At 33.2% G+C, this 20,307-nt stretch overlaps 1 protein-coding gene across 1 annotated transcript in view; it reads left to right on the top strand.

Annotated features, from left to right (window-relative positions):
* LOC140444749 (protein Wnt-4-like) overlaps positions 1-20,307 on the top strand; it is a 224,715-nt gene that overhangs the window by 173,754 nt on the left and 30,654 nt on the right. The window lies entirely within an intron of this gene.

Genomic DNA, 20,307 nt, shown 5'->3' with positions numbered 1-20,307 from the left:
GAAATTATATTTTGGCCACAAAAATTTTTAAATAAATTCAATTCGCAGCAAAAAATGTTTTGTAAATTTTTTTGATAAAATTAATAGTTTTCGATTTATTCGCTATCGAAAAAATCAATGTTTTTAATCAGTTTTCTGAAATAATTCAAAAACTGTTCGTTTTATCAAAAAATCTGCAATTAACAAAAATGTACTTTTTGAAAAAATAAACAAAATAGTTTTTTAATTGTCTTTAAGACTAATATTAACTGACCTATACTTTATTATAGGTTAGTTCTTCTTCTTAGAATGCTAAATTTTGGAGTTTCAAAGTCAAATGACGAGAAAACTATGAATTTTTCAAGGATAACTTAAACAAACTGATTTAAAGTATGTAAAAAGACCTATCTTTAAAAACAAATCTCTAGCACACAAATTTAGTGACCTGATAAAAAGAAAGTCAGTCCTTATTTTTTAGGCGAGAAAGTGAGCGGAAGCAACCTAGCCCCTAATTACCACTCTAATTAAAATAAGTCGTTGGCCTTATTCAGTATTATTTATTTATATACATATTATTAATACATTCTAGAAGTTTGGCCAACTTAAAATGATTAGTTTAAAAAAATTGAGTTAAAAGCAAATAACTAATTTTTGTAGTTTGGTAAAAAATGTCCTTTTCTTCAAAATATAAGGATTAGCCTTAGAGAAATCCAATTGGAAGCATAATAATGTAAGTTATACATGAGTATATTATATTCGCATACATTCATTCATACTAGACTCATAGAACCATAGGACACATACGAATACGTATACACTTGTTTGTGTTTGTGTATGCGTGTGTCTGTGTATGCGAGTATTTGTGTAAAAGCAAAAAACAATTTTTTGATCTTATAGGAAGAAGGTTAGATTTAAGAGAACAGGCAGAAATATTCTACAGTAATACTGCTGAAACTGAAAAAAATTAACAGCCGGCAGGTACTGTGCAATTTTATTGTAAGGAGCTGCTAAAGAGTTCAAGAAATTGAAAAAAGGTGAATACTTGAAAGTTTTACTTGAGCATGTGCGCTACAAGTCATTCGTCAAAGCTACTATGAAAAATAGCGCCGTCAAGTTGTCATCACTCGTGCCTACTGTAGACGCTTAGATGATCACTCAAAAAGGATTTACCTTCAGGGTCACTAGTGGCTTGAAAACTACAATATTGAGTCAACTGAGACTGGAGATGGTTTTCAAAAGATGGATCATTTTATCCATTAAAAATTTTAGACGTAGTCAGAGATTCTATAGGAAAAATCAAGTAGCTCACCTAGAATTTTCTGTGAGGGAAGGTTTGCTATTTTTTTATGCTAACTCCATTTTGAGGCCTTAAAATTTGTGAGTAACAGTATCGGAATAGTGCCTTGAGGAGAAGGGTTTAAACCCCCAAACCCCCCTGGGTGCGCCACTGGTAAAATCTAAAATATCAAAAAAGTTCCTCTTCCTTGGTAGAACACTGAAATCGCATTTATTTTAAAGCTAAGAAAAACCAGCTTCCAATATATACAAGAAGCACAACACTCCAACTAACTTAAAAAAACGGGTGTGGCAGTCTATTGGGACTGCCGGTAGAAGTTATACTTCTATGCACGCGTTCGTCGTTACAAATTTATATGGGAGTCAATCTGCACAATCATTACATATGTAATGCTATAGGTAAGAGAAAGCAGAAAGAGAAAAAGAATTAGGTATACAGGTATATGGTGCATCGTTTGCTGTATATAAACATTTGACCTGTAATAGGAGTATAGTAAGTAAATGAAGGATTGAATCAATATTTTAATGAATATATATATATTTTTATTTTCATATATGTATAAAATGAGTTGAAAAAATTTTTACACATACTCTGCAGAAAAATTCATTATTAATTTTTTTATTGATATAAAAATACAATACAATACACTGCCACATAATTCAATATTATAATACAATACAAATTAAAATGCAATATTCATAAGTATTTAAAAATGACAATATACATAATTTACGCATATGTTTTATTAATAAAAAATAATAATATTAATAAATATTAAATATGTTTACAAAAGGAACATTTTTATTCTCGAGAGAGAAAGGGAGAGAAAATATATCTTCTGTCTCTCTCTTACCTATATCTTACATGTGTAATGATTTTGCCGATTCACTCAATATATACGAATACACACAAATTTCCAACGTCGAACGCGCGTATAGAAGTATAACTTCAAAAAATGTTTGTGGAAGATAAAAATAAAAAACCGACAACTTAGATTATGTTGTAAATTTTCATTTTATTTTAAAATTTAGCATTTTTGCGTATGTTACATATATTTAATAAGACTAACGTGGGGTTTTTAAATATTTCAAAAATAAAAAAGGAAATTTATATTGGGATTCGAACTCACATATACCAGCGTATAAACCAAACACGTAAAAAATTTGCCAATTAGACATGACACTAACGTATTTCAAAATTGACAGTTCTCGGTCATACAGTGATTTATTGTAATTATTATTTTGAAATACAAAAGCCTAAAATAATTATGAACATTTAATAAATAATACAAAACATATCACATAAATAATAATATTAATATATATTATATTATATATATATATAATATTATATATATAATATATATATATATATATATATATATATATATATATATATATATATATATATATATATATATATATATAATATTAAATATATATACAAAAGGAAGATTTTTATTCCCGATAGAGAAAGAGAGAGAAAATATATCTTCTGTCTCTCTCTTACTCATATCTTACATATAATGATTTCACCGATTCACTCCCGTGCAAATTTCCAACGTCGACCGCGCGTATAGAAGTATAACTTCAAAAATTTAGATCTTTAAGGGCCAGATCTTGATTTTTAATAGAGAAACCAAAAAAAGTGTCAATTACGTGTCGTCAGTTGACTCGTCCACGCCCATAAGAAATATCTGGCAAAAATAAAGAAAATAAAGGGTTCAAAAACATTTAACCATATTGACACAATACCTACATATGATCTAATAACTTCAAACAAACAAGAAATCTAAGAAATTTTAAAGTCAGAACAATATCAATTGCATTCAAGCGATCAGCACTATCTCACAACTTTCTTATAACATAAACAAAGAACAAAAGCATCAAAAATTATTATAGAAGATACTGTTTTCCAACTAAACAATTCCGTAACACTTGATGAATTAAATGAAAGTCTTAATAACTCCAAAAATACCTCACCTGGACCTGAACAAAATTTATTCGACCCATAAGTTTTGATCTTTCTGGCGCGAAGCAATTATTATACCATTTTTAAAAGACAATACACCAAAAAACTCATCTTCTTCGTATCGACTAATATCTCGTACTTATAGCATTTGTAAAATAATGGAAAAGATTCTAAGTAAAAGATTAAAAAAGTCCAATTCTTTATTGATGATACTTACTTTATTGATGATATTTTTCTTTCCCATGCATGCTAACCCTGCCTGAACTATTTTTGACGTGACAACGTCTTAAATTAGGTTGTGGCTCGGAGTCATTCATGAAAAAGTGTAACGCCCGCTCACGTCTGTTACAGTGAGTCACCGAACGAGAGAGAGGCCCGCCGGACCGGCGAATACCTTGCGTCTCTCTCCCACTCAAACATGATCGGTCCGCTGCGCGCGCAGCACTAGAGAATTAGGCGCGTTGAATCGGTGCGTGCTTCCGTGCTTGTGTCTCTGTCTTTCTCGAGCGTTCTTGGCGTTCAAGACACATTACAGCAGAAACACTTCCTTTCATTTCATATTTCTCCTATCATCGTCCTATCCTCAACAAAATCACTCAAATAGAAATTAGTTAAGTTTAAGTTTACATGTACAATGTTTTAGTAAACAAAATATATTTCTATAGTTAAAATTTGTGCAATTCTTATTTTCATTCAATTCCTTTCCTTGTTCCTATTGTGCAATTTAATAATATTCATATCAATAAATATTCTACCGAGAAAAAGACGTTGTCACGTAAAATTTTCGCCCGTAAAACCGACTTTACAGGCAACCGATTTTTTTTTTCTTCTCCACTATATACTATTAGTAAGTTTCCGTTTTCCAATATCGCGGTTCCTCTTCTTTTTGTTTCTGTTATAGCTACTACTTCGATCTTTTTATCTTCTATTTCTTTCCCCAGTTCTATTTCTTTTCCTTTCATGTTTTTTTTATATCCGAAACATAAGTAGCAAGCGAATTGTCAACTAACAATAATTATTATAAAAGAAAAAAATTTAAACCTAAAGAAAGGCTTGTTTCAGTCCCAGAAGAACTGTATAAAAAGAAATTATTAAAAGTGGAAACCAAAAGGGTTAGAATCCAGTAAGATGGAAGAGAAATCAGACGATGTAATGAATAAAAAATAAAACAGATGTTATCGATGGTATCGAATCTTAATTGGATATTAATAGAATAAAACGATAAAGCGATCATTCTATAGCAATGAATTTTGTTGTAAAATCAACTCCATGATTTTATTTTATTTTGTATTATTCATCGGAAAGTAGCAATAGCATACTTTATTGCCTCATTAACCTTTCATTATGTGAGGAAACCTTCTTCGTGATAATACTTTAAACGTCTTCGTCTACGAAGTCGTAAAATATTGTTTACTATAGCCATTCATTCAAACATCTCGACCGTTTGTCATTTATATTCCATTTCAACTGTATTTAAAACCAAACAAACACCGCTGATGACATTAAAACAGTTGTTTAAATGCTTAATACATTGCCTAACAGTTTTTTAATAATAATAAATTGTTCAACAAATCTTTGGCAGACGTGTCTCGAAATGAATGGTCATTCGTTGTCAACAAAGGTGACGATTTTGAAACGGTGTTAGAAGACGTGTGCCACGGCATATACTTTAGTAAAATTCATTCACGAATTTATTTCATCTTTTGTTTGACATTTTAATAATATTTAACGAAGCATTTTTTCTTCCTCGAAAATTTTAACCTTTCTTCTTTTGCTTGGTTTTCTTAAGTTATTTCCATCAGGTTTACAACTTTATCTAGTTGTATATTGTCGTGGTAGAGCTGGTCGCAGTTTTGCTTATTACTATTTTCTTTTTTCTCTTTCGTAACCTATTTTTATAATTATAAAATAACGCTCGAAAGAAATAGGGTGTTAGCAATATTTTTTCCTCTCCTCTTGGGAAAATTTGGAGAAAAATTATCACAATATTTATTAACATTTTAAAAGGGTAACACCTGATAAGATAGCAAAATGCTCTCACACCCAGAATTAATTTTTTTTACGTTCCAATTGATTAAAAAATAAGTCTAGGTGCAATTTTAGTCCGACACCCCCTTCCACCACCCCAACCGCAATGAAAATTTAAAAATTTCAAAAAATGCATACGCATAGTTGAGGCTTTTACAAACCTGTCTATTTTTTATAGACTTATAGGTTGAGTGTCCATAACCTAAAAAGGCATTTTTTTCGAAAAAAGCGTATAAATTTTCTTTGGAGGGGGGATCCAATTTATTTTTTTAGGGTTTTTGGGGAATTTTCTCCATTTTACAGACTTCAAAATAGATTAAATCAAGGTTTTTTCAATCAAGTTTCTATAGGGGCCACGTTCTGAGCGAAATAAATAGTTGACCCTTCTAACTGCGAACACACTGTAGTGTAGGAGACAAGGAGACATGGTAGGAGACTATGTAGAGGTGTCGCGAGCGTGGGTCATCGCTCCCCCTCCCTATAGCCGGTTGCTATCGCTACACTAAGGCTACACTCCTACACTAGTCAGTCGTTCAGGTTCAGTGCTTCTTCACCCTGGAGTAGAGTGAATTGATGTGTTGACTTGTCCGTGTTCCTTTGTGTTTTGATTATTGTGTTCAGTAAACTACGATGAGTTCTAAGAGGAAACGTGTGGTATTATCGTTGGCCGACAAAATTAAAATTATCGAACAGTTGGACAAAGGTGTGTCGGGTAAACATTTAGCCGAGGTGTACAAAGTGGGAACGTCAACAGTATCTGACATTAAAAAAAAATAAATTCTCTATTGTAAACTTTGTATCCGTCCTCGAGAATGAAGACGGAAGTTCATCGAGAAAGAGTATGAAAACAGCTGAAAATAAAGAACTGGAAGAAGTGGTTCTTGCAGCAACGAACATTGGGGAACCCTTTTTCAGGCCCTATTATTTGTGAAAAAGCTATGTTTTTTGCCGAGAAAATGGAGAGTGTGGGTTCAATTAAAGCGAGAAACTTTTAAAGTTGAATCAGATTCTTATGACCCTGAGTTTGTATACAATGCTGATGAAACTAAACTGGAAAGCCTTGCCAAAAATTACATTGGCTTCCAAAAGATATTCAAGTGCTCCTGGTCACAAAATAAGCAAAGAGCTCGTGACTACCCTTAATTGTGCTAACGCAACCGGAAATCATAGATTACCCCTACTCATGATAGGAAAATCCAAAAATCCCAAGGCGTTCAAGAACGTAAAAAACTTCCCGTGGTCTATAAAAACCAAAAAAAGGCTTGGATGACTGCTACTTTATTTACAGAGTGGTTTGATGAAGTGTTCATACCTGAAGTCAAAAAACATCAAAAGACATTGGGAAAAGAAGGCAGCAAGGTGATGTTACTTCTTGATAATGCACCCACCCACCCCTCTGAAAACCTGCTAGAAAGAGAAAATGGAAGATTTCGAGCAATGTTTTTGCCAACAACGTAACGATTTTATTGCGGCCGATGGATCAGTCAGTTATTGAAACAATGAAGCGTCATAACAGGAGGCAATTGATTAGGAAACTGTTGATAGAAAATGAAAATGAAGAAGGCATTGTCGCTCATCACAAAAAAATCAATTTAAAAGATTGCTCGTATATGGTGGCGGAAGCGTGGAGTATGGTTACGGCGACAAAATTGAGCAGGGCTTGGAATAAATTGAAAGGAATTTCAACAAAGGAGGAGCTACAGAAAGAGAAGGAAGAGAAGCAGCGCCCAAAAAAAAGAGGAAGAGAGAGAGGAGGAAAATGACGAGGTAACGGTTGAAGAAATCAGAGATATCATCGTAAACATCGATAAACCATGAACCGGAAGACGAGGACTTCGCTACCGAGCTAGACGAGGGGCCGACTGCGAGTAAGGCATTTGTAGGACTAGACACCGCGCTTAAATGGATGGAGCGCCAACCAGAGTGTGACCACCTGCAACTCTTCACCGTCAAAAGTTATGTTAAAAATATAATTCATTTTACTGTGATTCATATTGTTGTGTATACTATATTGTTTTTCATAATAAATACCGTACATGTTCTCCATTGTGTTTTGCTGTAATTACGTTTCTTTCCCGGAAAAGTCCTTTTTCGAGAAAAATCCAATTATCCGGATTTTTGATTATCCGGATCGAGTCCGGTCCCAATTAATCCGGATAATTGGAGTTCTACTGTATATATATATATATATATATATATATATATATATATATATATATATATATATATATATATTCTTAATTAAATGAGGCCTTTAGTATATTTAAAGATTTTAAAGATTGGGCAAAATACCTTTAGACCCCCCAACAAAACATGTTTTTAGAGGTTTTGGCGGGGTATTTTTTGACATCGACACAACCTGGTGGTAGGTTGAGTGTACGTATCCTAAAAATGCATGTTTTTTTTTGGATTCTTCGGTATGGTGCACCATGTTCAAAAATCCTAAAAAACTGTTTTTAGGGGTCTTGGGGGATAGACTTCAAAATAGATTGCTAAAATTGCACTGTCCTATTTTTGAATTACATAAAACGTAAAAAATTAAAATTATTTAGGTTGTCGATCTCAAAAAATATTATTAACCCCGCAATAACCCTCAAAAATCTTGAAAAAAACATGGTTTTTTGGAGGTTTAAAGGAGTTTCATCCAATTTTTGAATGCCTTAAAGGGCTCATATAAATTAGAATATATAAAACCTATAAAAACCAGGATTTGATGTATTTTGAAGTCTATAAAATGGAGAAAATCCCTTTAAACCCCTAAAAAATACAATAAAATTTAAAAAATTGGTCCTGAAGCCACCTCCAAAAAAGGTTTTTTTTTGGAGGTGGGTAAAAAAATTTTTTGTATTATGAAAATTTGTTTGGAATTCGTTTTTTTTTTAAACAAAACTGTTTTGAAATTTCTAAATAGCTGCTGCATGGCTGTTTGTCCTGACAGACCCCACCCGATCAAATGTGTAACAATATTTGCACTGCTTCTTAGTTGTATTTTTCTTGCAATCTTGTTTCACTTAGCAACCCTGTGCATTTTTGTAATTATTCGGTTGTTCCGAGAAAATACGTCACTTCACCGATAAAAACACCGAATATATACCGAAGAAAGGAAAAAATGTGATTGCTGTTTCCACTGTGCACAGAGATAATCGGATTGATGAAGATACTGGTTATCAGAAAAAATCAGAGATAATTACTGTTTATAATTCCACAAAGAGTGGAGTCGATGTAGTAGACAGAATGATCACATCATATAATGTTTCCAGAAATACGAAACGTTGGCCAATGGTAGTAGTTTATAATCTCCTTAATCTCGCAGCAATTAATGCATTTGTAATTTACAAAGGCAACCCAGATGGAGAATTTTCCAAAACGCGAAGATTATTCCAAAAAAACCTAGATATGAAATTTGTACAGGAGAGTATACGGAGAGCAGTTGGCACGCATTTGACAAAAGCTGTGCGTGCTTCGGCCTTGAGACTCTCAGGCATTGAGGTCGACGTTGTACCAGAGCCCCAGCCAGGTAAGGGAGGAAATTATAATTATTGCAAAAGACGCAAAACTCACTTTTTTGCAAAATTTGCAAATGCTGAAATTGTAAACATTTTTAAAATTTACCTAATACAACTTTTTTTTGTATTTGGAAAAATTTTGAAATTGTTTCTGTAATAAACATTGTATAGTAAATGATTTGTTTAAAGCACATTGATGCCAAATTAGCAATAAAATGTCTGCTGTTGCTCGAGAGGCGGTATTTCATTTTGGTCATCACAGACCACACCCGACCGAAAGTGTTTCAGAATGGTCACCCGACGAATGAAGGGTTAAAATAGGATTCCACCTATTCTTCATTAACACAAAATTCATATTCGAATTCAGCGACCACCAAAATATAAAGAATAACTAGAATTGGCCATTCACCTAAAAGTTGATAGCGTCCATAGCGTCATTTTTTGGGGTACCTAGCTCTCGCATACTTGCCATTTTCTAACTGTTCCAGTTTTGATTGCAAAAACACCTAATAAAATAATGAAGAAAAGAGGCCAGTTTTAAAGCAGTTCCACAAATAACGAATTTCGAAAAATATCAAGAATAGAGCGAAAAAATGTTCAAAAATGCAAATAAAAAGCTAGGAAATCTGATCGAATTGTGAAAATGAGAGGGAAATAGCAGGAAAAAAATAATAGAATTACTGAGGGAGAATCGAAATTTGAAAATTTAACCGAGATTGAGAAAAAAGAAATAACACTGAAAAATGGAGAAGAGTTGAGAGAAATAAATATTTTTCTTCATTCCGATATTTGAGAATTGGTTGCCTATCCCGGCATCTAACTTGGGCATGTCATGTGGCATCCTATACGTCTTCTTCCGTTTACTTTCTAATTTATTTATCTGATTTATTTATTTAATTGCTCTTATATTTTGATCTGCTTCACTCTTTCTTTTTTGTTTCAATTATGACGGGTATGTTATAAACGTATATAACACTCTATTGTAGTTATAGCAGCTATAGACGATCAGACTAAGAAATCTACAAAACTATAGATAAGAAAACAAAATCTTTTTACTTCTACTAACACTAATAACTCGCATCACTTGTTACGTTCTCACAGCTATAATATTTCCTTTATACATTCCAATCTTATTACATTAAACTCCCAGAAATGTTCACGTTTCCAGCATATAATTTTCTGGGCAGAAACAGGTTAAAATTGGCTATAAAGTCTTCGAATTATACAATAAACACACATCCATAAATCTTCAACGACACTACACTTTTATGCTTGTATAAAATTCCCTGATAGAACCTCGATTATAAAAACAATTTCCAGAAGGTATAACCAATGAAAATAATAAAAAGTACGGCACTTTTATTAGAACGATAAAAGCATACTCATTTTATGGTCACTAACATGTAATATACAGCCAGGGACGTAACAAACCTAAAGTTCTTTAACGTATAAGTAGTTATACACTAAAAATATTAAGAGAACATTGTCTTACGAAATATAGCACGTCTCAAGAGATGGTACTTTTACAAGAGAGAATTGAGGAATTAATAGATAAATTCTGCATAATAATCAGAGCTAGTTTTAAACGTTTTTTCCAGCACTTTCTGGTCAAATATTCCGAGAAATATGATCAACCAATTATATGGTAGTTAAAGATTAAAAGACATAACAAAAAAAATTACTGATAATATCTACAAGATATTATGAGGAATTATATACAGCCGCCTGGAATCGTTTTCAGAGGAGATGATTAGTGAATAGTGAATACCAATGTGGCTTCAGACCAAAGAGGTCAACTATAGATCAAATACATATGTTTACCTATACCTACATTATGTATACCTATTTACAACTTGTATATCGATTTCAAACAGGGTTTGATGGAGTAGATCGACAAAAGATGTTAAAACAACTATCTATGTTAGGGATACCCAATAGGTTGGTTAAACTTATACGAATGACTCTGGAGGATTCCAAAGCTAGGGTGAGAATACATGGAAATATGACGCAGGCCTTTGATATTGAAAATGGAGTTAGACAAGGTGATGCCTTATCAACAACACTTTTTAATCTAACTTTAGAAGCTGTTGTTAAAAAACTGTAATAATACAAGATCAATGCAAATACGCGCATATGCGGATGATGTTGCCATAACAAGCCGCAACAGAAGGGTATTAAGCGAAAAAGTTATAGAACTAAAACGAGAAGCTGCTACGTTTGGTCTATATATAAATAAAAGCAAAACAAAATATATGGAGTGCACAAAATCGAATCAACATGAGAATCTGAAGGTAGACAACCATACCTACAAATATACCTCCATTTTTCTCTACCTAGGCTCAATAATAAATGACAACAAAAACATCAGTCAAGAAATACAAGCACGGATTCTTAGCGGTAATAAGTACTTTTATGCATACAAAGACTTAATGAAAAATAAGTTACTGAATCGTGAGTCTAAGCTTAGAATCTACAAAACAGTAATTAGACCAGTGGTCACATATGGATGTGAAACGTGGATCCTCTCAACCACTGATAAAAATCAACTGAGAATATTTGAGCGCAAAATACTAAGGAAGATAATTGGACCAACCCAATGCAGCGATGGTTCGTGGAGAATTAAAATGAACCACGAGCTGGATTAACTAATGCAGAGCGCAGATATTGTTAGATTTGTAAAGTCACAAAGACTAAACTGGCTTGGTCACCTAGAAAGAATGCCAGATAATCGAGCTATAAAAGTAGTCCAGAGATGGAAGCCCCAAGACAACAGAACAAGAGGAAGGCCCCGTAAAAGATGGATAGACGACGTAGAGAGGGATCTTAAAACCATGAACATCGGGCAGTTGGGAAGAAAAGTATCCGACAGGGCAGAATGGAAGAACATTGTCAAGCAGGCCAAGACTCACAAAGGGTTGTAATGCCATTAAAAGAAGAATGACAGTGGTGCCTCCACGAGCCCGTTCTCTTGTGCGTGTAGTCCAGTAGGCTAATCAAACCCTTTTATTTTGATTAAATTTTTATTCCAATAATACGTCTTAGATATGAGTAAGATGTCAATACAGTGTATTGTTTAAGAAACTTATAGGTCGTGGACTCCGATTAAGTCCTTTAGTGTTCCATATAATTATCCTTAAAAATGGATTACTCATTACAAGATTTCTACTGCTGATTCAGCAGATGTTTGGACTTCTCCAATTTGTCCACTCTCTTATTTAACTGATTAAAGGTATTTTTTAGATAGCAGGTATTGTACTAATAATGTGTTTTGTTTAAAGCAAAAAACGAGAAAAATCCAAAAAAAGAGAAAAATGAAAGAAGCAGCTCTCATCCTACTTAATGAAGAAAAATGTGTAGTAAATATTTTCCATTATTCCTCTGATTGCCGTTCACCATATTTATTCTGTAATATTTTCCGTTCCATCTTTTCAGTTTATCTTAAAATGTCTTATTCATAATCCATAGAAAACTAACGTGGTTAACGTTATAATCCATTCATAATTAGTATGCAATCCCATCCAGCGGACGTCTGCGCTGGATGGGCCATGTTGAACGGATATTGGAGACTGAAACACCAAAACGTCTAATGAGGCAAACACCAATAGGGACAAGGTCAAAGGGAAGTCCCAAACTTAGATACACGGAACAAGTGAAACAAGATCTGAAAACACTTAAGATTACCAACTGGAAAAACAAAGCAAGGAACAGAACAGAATGGCGGAAAATCCTAGAACAAGCCAGGACCCAGAAAGGGTTGTCGAGCGACTGATGATGATGAATTAGTGTGCAAATTCAATGACTGTGTTATTGGTTCTTTAAAATGTAAAAATCTTTTAGTTACTAGTATATAATTCGAGCCCTCACCATTTAGTTGTATTATTAAATTTTTAATTGTAAAATTCCCCATCTTGTCACGATTGTTTGTGAATAAAACGGTGTCTTACGCGATTTTTTGTATACTTGAATTTGGTCAGGAGCTTCAAAAATATTTTTTAACATTATTTACTACCAGTTTTTCTACTAAGTAATATATTTTGTAACAACACTAGGTATATACCGACCCTTTTTAAAGTTCAATAGGACTTTTGGCGACTACTTCAATGAGTGTCATTACAGTATTTCCCTTATGATTTTCAAGAAATAATATTCTGTCTCCTACATTGTCATCTCCGTCCCTGGCTAAAGAACACTTTTATTACCCCATATTACTGGAAAAACGCTATTCACACATAATTGCTCATCTCATGGGCCATTAGAACCTTCATTTTGTAGACTTTATGCTTTCATCAAAACGGTTTTGGGTCATTTCGTATTAAAAAAGCAATACTTGGTTTTACTTCCGAAATGTTTAATCAAACAGTAATATTTTATATTCGCAGTAAAGTGCCTTTTAGTATATATCCATTTCAAATTAAATGTCTAGGTTATTGCATAGTCACAGTTATATACTCTTTAGGTTATTGGAAAATTTAAAGAATCGTTGACAATCCAGATATATAAAGATACTCGAAAATTCTTTTGGGTAATTTACAGCTTGGTCTTTATTAACAATACTGTCGACTGATTTAAAAGATATCAGATCACCTGGTAACAACTGTTGAATCCGGAAGTTAATTTCGTTAACAATTATGATTCAAAGTAATTATTCAGTTTATCCGGAAAGACACTTACAATTAATTCATGTTTGGTCTTATCAAAAGTGCAGAAATTATCTAGAAGTTTAATGCATTGTGTATTTGTAAGTAGTTTTATTTTACCGTTTCCAATATTTAGCAAATGTTTGCTAAAATGGAAAATATTTGCGCCGATAGATCATTTTGCACTTGTACTCTTATTTAAATGGTTAATCGAACTGTTTTGACATTTCGCCATAAAAACGATTGTGTTAAAAATGCATTTATCTCATCCGCATATGGAAAGAGAGGAATAAGCAATATTGTCTGTGGGAAGTCACCAGAAAGTATTAATAAAGCATCACCAAATAGTTTGTCGTTGCCGTTTAAATCTTGAATACGTCTTTTTTTTATTTAGAAAAAACATATAATCTACATCAACCACGCAGGGTTATTAGTGTGGAGTAACGTACACAAGAGTTCATTTTATTTACATTAAATATATGTATATAAACGTAAATTTTTTAAATAATTTATTACATGGTCAGTGTTTATGGTTAAAGTGGTTTTGATGTCATCTGAGATTCCATATTTCTTCTTGTTTCTTCGTGATACTGACAGTCAATCAGAATATGCTTCACCGTCAATGGGAGGGAACAGTTTCTGCAGGTTGGAGAAGATTCTTTGTTGATTAAGAATTTATGGGTCAGTGCAATTCTTAGTCGGTTAGTTAATTACTTGGTCCCTTCTATTGGTTGGATTATTTGAGATGGTCTTCACAAGGGGATAAATCTCATATAGTTTGGTTCCTGAATCTTTCCAGTAGTCTTGCCATATGTTCATACAGTGGTCTTTAATTAGGTTTTTGAGATCGGAGTATGGGTAATTTCTTGATTTGGTTGTGTATTGTGAGTTTATTCGACTTGTGTTTTCTAGGTTGTCCAGTTTCTCATTTCCAGCTATTCCTACATGTGACGGTACCCAGATAAATGCTACTTCTTTTCGAGTTGATTGAATTATATTTATCTCATTTTTTATAACCTGAAATATTGGATTTGTGGGGTATATTTGTTTTACACATTTATTCTCACTACGCGTTTTGAAAAAAATTAAGGCTTCCAAAATGGCTGTGGTCTCGCCTGTGAGGAAGCAGCAGTTTGAAGGTATGGATATAGTGTGAGTAGTGTATTTACACTAGTATGCAGCAGCGTGTCCATCATGAGCTTTAGAGGCATCACTGAAAATTTGGAGATAATTAGGATAATGAGATATCACTTCGGAGTACAAGTGTTTAATGAAAATCATCTCTTGATTATCCCTCAACTAGTAATGATTCGTCAGTTTCGTCAGCTGAAGAAGGGTTAGGGTTTATTTTTTCTCTAGTCGGGTGATACTATTCCTTAACCTAGAATTTTGTGTGTAACAATAAATAAAATTAAGGATCTGAATTAGTTCCTCTGGTTCATTGGAGTAATATTTAAAAGTTAATTCAGGGTTATGAGAGTTTAAAACATTTTCCATAAAATCACATATTTCATTGAAATTTATTATAAATGGAAGTGATCTATTTTCGATTTTGTCTTTGATGGATTCTAAAGAGTGAATGACATCTTCGCGGGGGGTTTTGGAAGAGGTTTTGGGTTTCTTTTTTGGTTTATATTGTTTAGGGGCATTAAAAACGGATAAGTCTGTTTTTGGGTTGTCTTCGTTAATTTCAGGAGATGATATGTTATGTCTTTTTATCTTTTTAGAATTGACTGCATTATTTAAGGTTATTGGTGTTTCTGGTGACGTAGTATTTTCAGTATTATTTACAGCTGGTGATGTTGTTTTGGAAGAAGAAGGCGAAGTGTTTGGATTATCTTTAGATATGTTTTGGATGAGGTCGGTTTTCGTCGATTGATATATTTTATCATTAGGTTCATTAGGTTTAGATAATGACGATGTGGTTTGAGTTGTATCTGAGAGGGGAGTTGAAGGGGTATCATTAGGTTCATGAGGTTTAGATAATGATAATGTGGTTTGGGTTGAATCTTAGAGGGTAGTTAAATTAGTTTGGTTTGAAATGTGAGCGCATTCTGATTCTTGATGACCAATGGTTTTACATTTGGAGCAATTAAATTCGTCTATGAAGAGAAATACCCGGTAGGAAGTATTATCATGAGTTATAGTAAAAGAGTCAGGAATAGACATATTTTTCAGGGGTGTAATGAATGATTGCCTTCTAAAGCTCAGAACATGACTGTACTCACTTTCAGACATACCTACTCGAAGAAAAGTCATTTTGGATACAGTGTGAATACCAAGTTTTTGTAATTCTTGTTCAATTATTTCGTTCGGGATTGTAGGACATGCATTAGATATTAGAAGTCTCTAGGCTGGAGAAATTAATCTTCTTACTTCGACTTGACATCCATTTATTTCAATATATTTATAAGAATGAAGAAGAGCATCAACAGTGTTTTTGAAGAGAGGTATATGCATATCCTATTGTTAGCAATTCTGGAGGCAAAAAGTACATTAATTGGACCCACTAGTGATCCAACAGCTACGACGTAATCATGGATTTAATCCATGATTACGCCCATGACGTAAATGAACTACCACTGTAGTAGAGGTAGTGTCTTAATAAAACATTTTGTATAAATGTATAGTGTAACTGTTTGTATGAGAAAATAAAACCATTGTTTCTACTATTCTCTTTATAAATTCATAATATTTTCTCACTTATTAGACCTTCCCAGTACTTCAAATAGTTATTTTAAAACCAAAATAAGCCAAATCGATTTAGTAGTTCTCGATTTATTATAAAAAAAGTTAAAATGGCGTTTATTAAATGTCATTTTATGATATTTTAGATTTGGCCCTTATTTTAAAAAAATAAGGGCCATTCATCGAGATAAAAAATATCCTATGTCCTAAGTTGGATCAACAAACACACCTTCACGAAATTTTATTGCAATCGGTTCCGGTTTTTAAATATTACCTTAAACATCGTGACACAAAAATTCCATGACGACGACAATATCCTAAAAAGAATTTGTTTTGTTTTATTGAGCACTTTCGGGATTTAGAATGCATTTAGCAAAAAGATTGTTACTGCTAGTAGTAAATTAGCCAAAAACCTTTACAGTGACATTGCTTTCAACTCCCGACTAACAGTCTTTTAGAAGAAAAACGTCTCCATATATTTCCACAATGTCAATTACGAATCCTTTCTAATTTTACATTAAAGCATATTTCCGACAAATTCACTCAGCTGTGCGCTTATTTTGTTCTCGGTTTAAACTCATTTTGTGCCATTTGTGTTTTGCTCCATTTATTCATAAATAATAAGCAGTATGTTTATTAATACCACGTGTTGTGTTTTATATTTAGATTACTCTACTCTTCAGATTAATGGGTAAAGTAGGTGTGTGCAGCATTTGCAGTAACTTAAGCATTGAGGCAGTGGCATGTCCGGCCGAAGCTTAAAATTATAGAAAGGTTTGATGATTTGAATACCATACCCCTACACAATATAAAAAAAAAATTTTCATAAAGACAAAAATTACTTATAATTTAAAAATTAAAGCTATTGGGAACTATTATCGTCATAGTATCAATCCTGTTCCGAGGCTATACATTATTTCTTTAAGCAATATTCGTTTTTACGATTGGTAGGTTGCTTACCTTGCCAATCACCCTCAAAATTTTATCAGGAAAGCTCGAAACAGAAGTGGAAGATCAAGTGAATTGAGCAAACAGATCCGTAGGTTGCCTAAATGAAGCAATATGTAGAAATAAAAATATCGGGAAAGCAATGTAAGACAGAATTTACAAAACAATCATCAGACCAATAATGACATACGTGACAGAAACATGACCTGACACAGAGAGGACATAAAGGATGTTAGAAACAGCAGAGATGAAAACACTTTAAAAAATTAATGGTAAAACACTATGAGATAGAGCTAGAAGTACAGATATACGACATAGATACAAGGTGGAAACCACGAAGGACTGGAAAAGAAATAGAAGAGTAAAATTAAACGATCATATAAGCCGAATGATAACAAATAGAGTAGTAAAGACAGCAGGGGACGGTTCTGCAATAGGAAGACGATCAATAGGAAGGCTACTTAAATGATGAAATGACATATCTACTGTCTACATCTCATGTCTGCATAAAAAGATGATGAAGAAGAAGAAGGGAACTATCAGGATCACAAGTAGAGCCATCAAAACCTCAGTTCTTGATCGTAGATATGTAGTTAATCAAACCAACAACCATGATATTATTTGGATGTCACAACAAAGAGCGGAATTAAATGCTAAAAATAACTGTTTCAGTTTTGAGACGAGCAAGTAGAAAAAAATGTTTATTGAAATTGCGAACCTCTTGATTTTGCCCTCTTCCTCTGTTTTACTTTTAATTTTACCTTCTATAATTAACTGTATTAGTCTGTATCTTAATCCTCGCCTGAAATTTTTATTAACTCTGCATTCGACTTTAATATTGGTTCTTATGTCTATCCTACGATGTACGCAGCATTCTACGCTAGCACCAACTTTCAAATGTCTTTAATTTTTTTATTTCTGATTGTTTCATCGTCCAGGTCTCTCAGTCGCAGAGTAGCTTTGTATATGGCTCGGAATTTTTCCACTATTTGGCTCTGGTTCTGGTTTCCCGTAAAGCTCTTCAATCTCTGTATTTTTTCGTCTCCTCCAAATGTCTTCATAGTCTTTTACTCCTCCGAATATCTTTCTTAAAACACTCCGTTCCCAGATGTTTAGCATATTTTCTTGATGTTTGATCATAACCCATGTTTTGCTTCCGTGGTTTGGATCACTGTTCGGTATAGTCTCAATTTTACCACTCTGGAGATGTTTTTTGCGCTTAGTAGTTTACGTATAGCTCCGACTGTCTTCCTTCATCTCAAAATCCGCTTCTCAATTTTTTGTTTTTCTTCCCCTTTACTTGTTAAGGCTACTCCTAGATACTCAAACTCCGGCACCTTTATGAAGCAATAGTCTTTACTATCGTTGTTTGTGGTAGTCTTTAGTTATGTGTCTTTATATGTAGTCTGTCCTATTTCCATATATTTGTTTTTTGCTCATTAATAATCAGTCCATACTATTTAGCCTTCGCTTTAGAGTTTAAAAATCCTCAGCAGTTCCCCTTTAGTTCTTTCCCCTTAAGCTTATCCACAAAGGCGAAAACCTGGCTTCTGTTTTCATAAATCATACCTTTTGTTTGTATTCCACTCTCTCTCATTATTGCCTTCAGTAAGAAATTGAAGAGTATTGTGAACAGCGGACCTCCCTGATTTAGTCAAATTTTATAGCCTTCTTACTTCATATTTTCCTGTTAGGCTTCCTTTCACAGTCTTCATTAACATCATTTTTATTAGTCTGATCATCTTTTCCGGAAGTACTCTTAGGGCACGGTACAGACGCCTTCTTATCACAGAATCGTAAGCTTTGAAAACAGGAGGTTTAGCTTTAACTGTTGTTCGTACGTACTACCCTGAATCGTTTTTAACACGAATATTTGATCTATGATGGTTCTGCCGTTTTTAAATCCTCCCTGGTATTCACCAATCTGCTCGTTTTAAAAACGTAGCAGCGCAGTATTTGCAGACGTTCCATGTCAAAAATTGATTTGTCCAATCCTGATGCAAACAGACTTCTTGCATTCTATGTCCAGACTCTGATGTTCCATCTATTTTCATTCTTTTTGTTGAAGGTTTTACAAAGGTTTGGCTTGCTGACAACAGGAGAGGCTTAGTAGATTTTTCCACGTGATAAACATTTGTGATATCTACTCTTTTTTTCTCCTGCTGAGTCTTAATCTTCTTGTTTCAAATTGTGGTAAAATGAATTTTGTCTACGGGATTCGGCTATACTGCTTTTCCTCTGTTTAATTGAATTTTTAAATATTGAGGATCTAATAAAATATTTTTTTCACTTCGAGTTAATTTCCAAAATTTCGTAAAAAACTGCTGACGTAATTTGTCTTCAATGAAGTTACACTAGAAAAATTTTGAATTGACGTGATTACATCTAGGTTTTAATTTTTTTATCATCATCATTTCAACATCAGCTTTAGTGACATCAAACACAACTTTTCCCTCCGGTGTTTTACTTTCTCCTAAATATTGTTTGTTTTTCAGACAGGCATTCTATTTTCACAGATCTTTTGGATGTCAATGGCGTTTGGCTCTTTTTGGTTTATTAGTTATATGTGAAGGTGAATTTATTCAATTTTCTGGGTCCTATCTTAATTTATTGTACGAGTCTGTTGTGATGTTGGTGCTAGAGCGATTTAGCCATCGTGTAGTAGGTGGTAGAAGAGATCTCCTTATTTTTCTCGTTGACAAACTTAAAACATTATTTCAACGAAACTATGCTAATTATACAATAGTTAGGGTAGGAAGATCCACACAGAATTAATAAACATTGACCTTGCTTTTCATGCACATTCTGATTTTATATTCTAATATGTAGATAATTGTTATACAAACTATTTCTGCGTAGAAGTTAGATTTGATATTCTTATAAACAAGAGTTGAGCTTGTGTAAATATCCAAAATAAACATTGATTTTTTATCAATAAAGGACTTGTTTAAATTCCTGTTCCCGATACAAGGAAAGCACGTGTATTCTTCAGACAGTTATACTTTATATACAAGTCAAATAAATTTGGTTCGAAAATTGGATCAACAATAAAATCATCATCGTTATTAGAAAAATGTGAATATGTTAGCAGTGTCTCTAGGTGTAGAAGCTTTCTTAGAATGCAATGTATTAGTTGTAGAAGCTATTTTAGAACGCACTCTACTAGATGTGGACGCTATTTCAAAAAGCACTGTAGAACTTTCTGTAGTTTCATGTCTTTATAAATCTAATATTTGCCTTACTCTGGAAAAAA

This window comes from Diabrotica undecimpunctata, chromosome 6 (assembly GCF_040954645.1).
Source record: "Diabrotica undecimpunctata isolate CICGRU chromosome 6, icDiaUnde3, whole genome shotgun sequence".
Classification (NCBI taxonomy): domain Eukaryota; kingdom Metazoa; phylum Arthropoda; class Insecta; order Coleoptera; family Chrysomelidae; genus Diabrotica; species Diabrotica undecimpunctata.
Note: the sequence above shows the minus strand (reverse complement) of the source record. Positions and strands in the feature narration are given on the sequence as shown.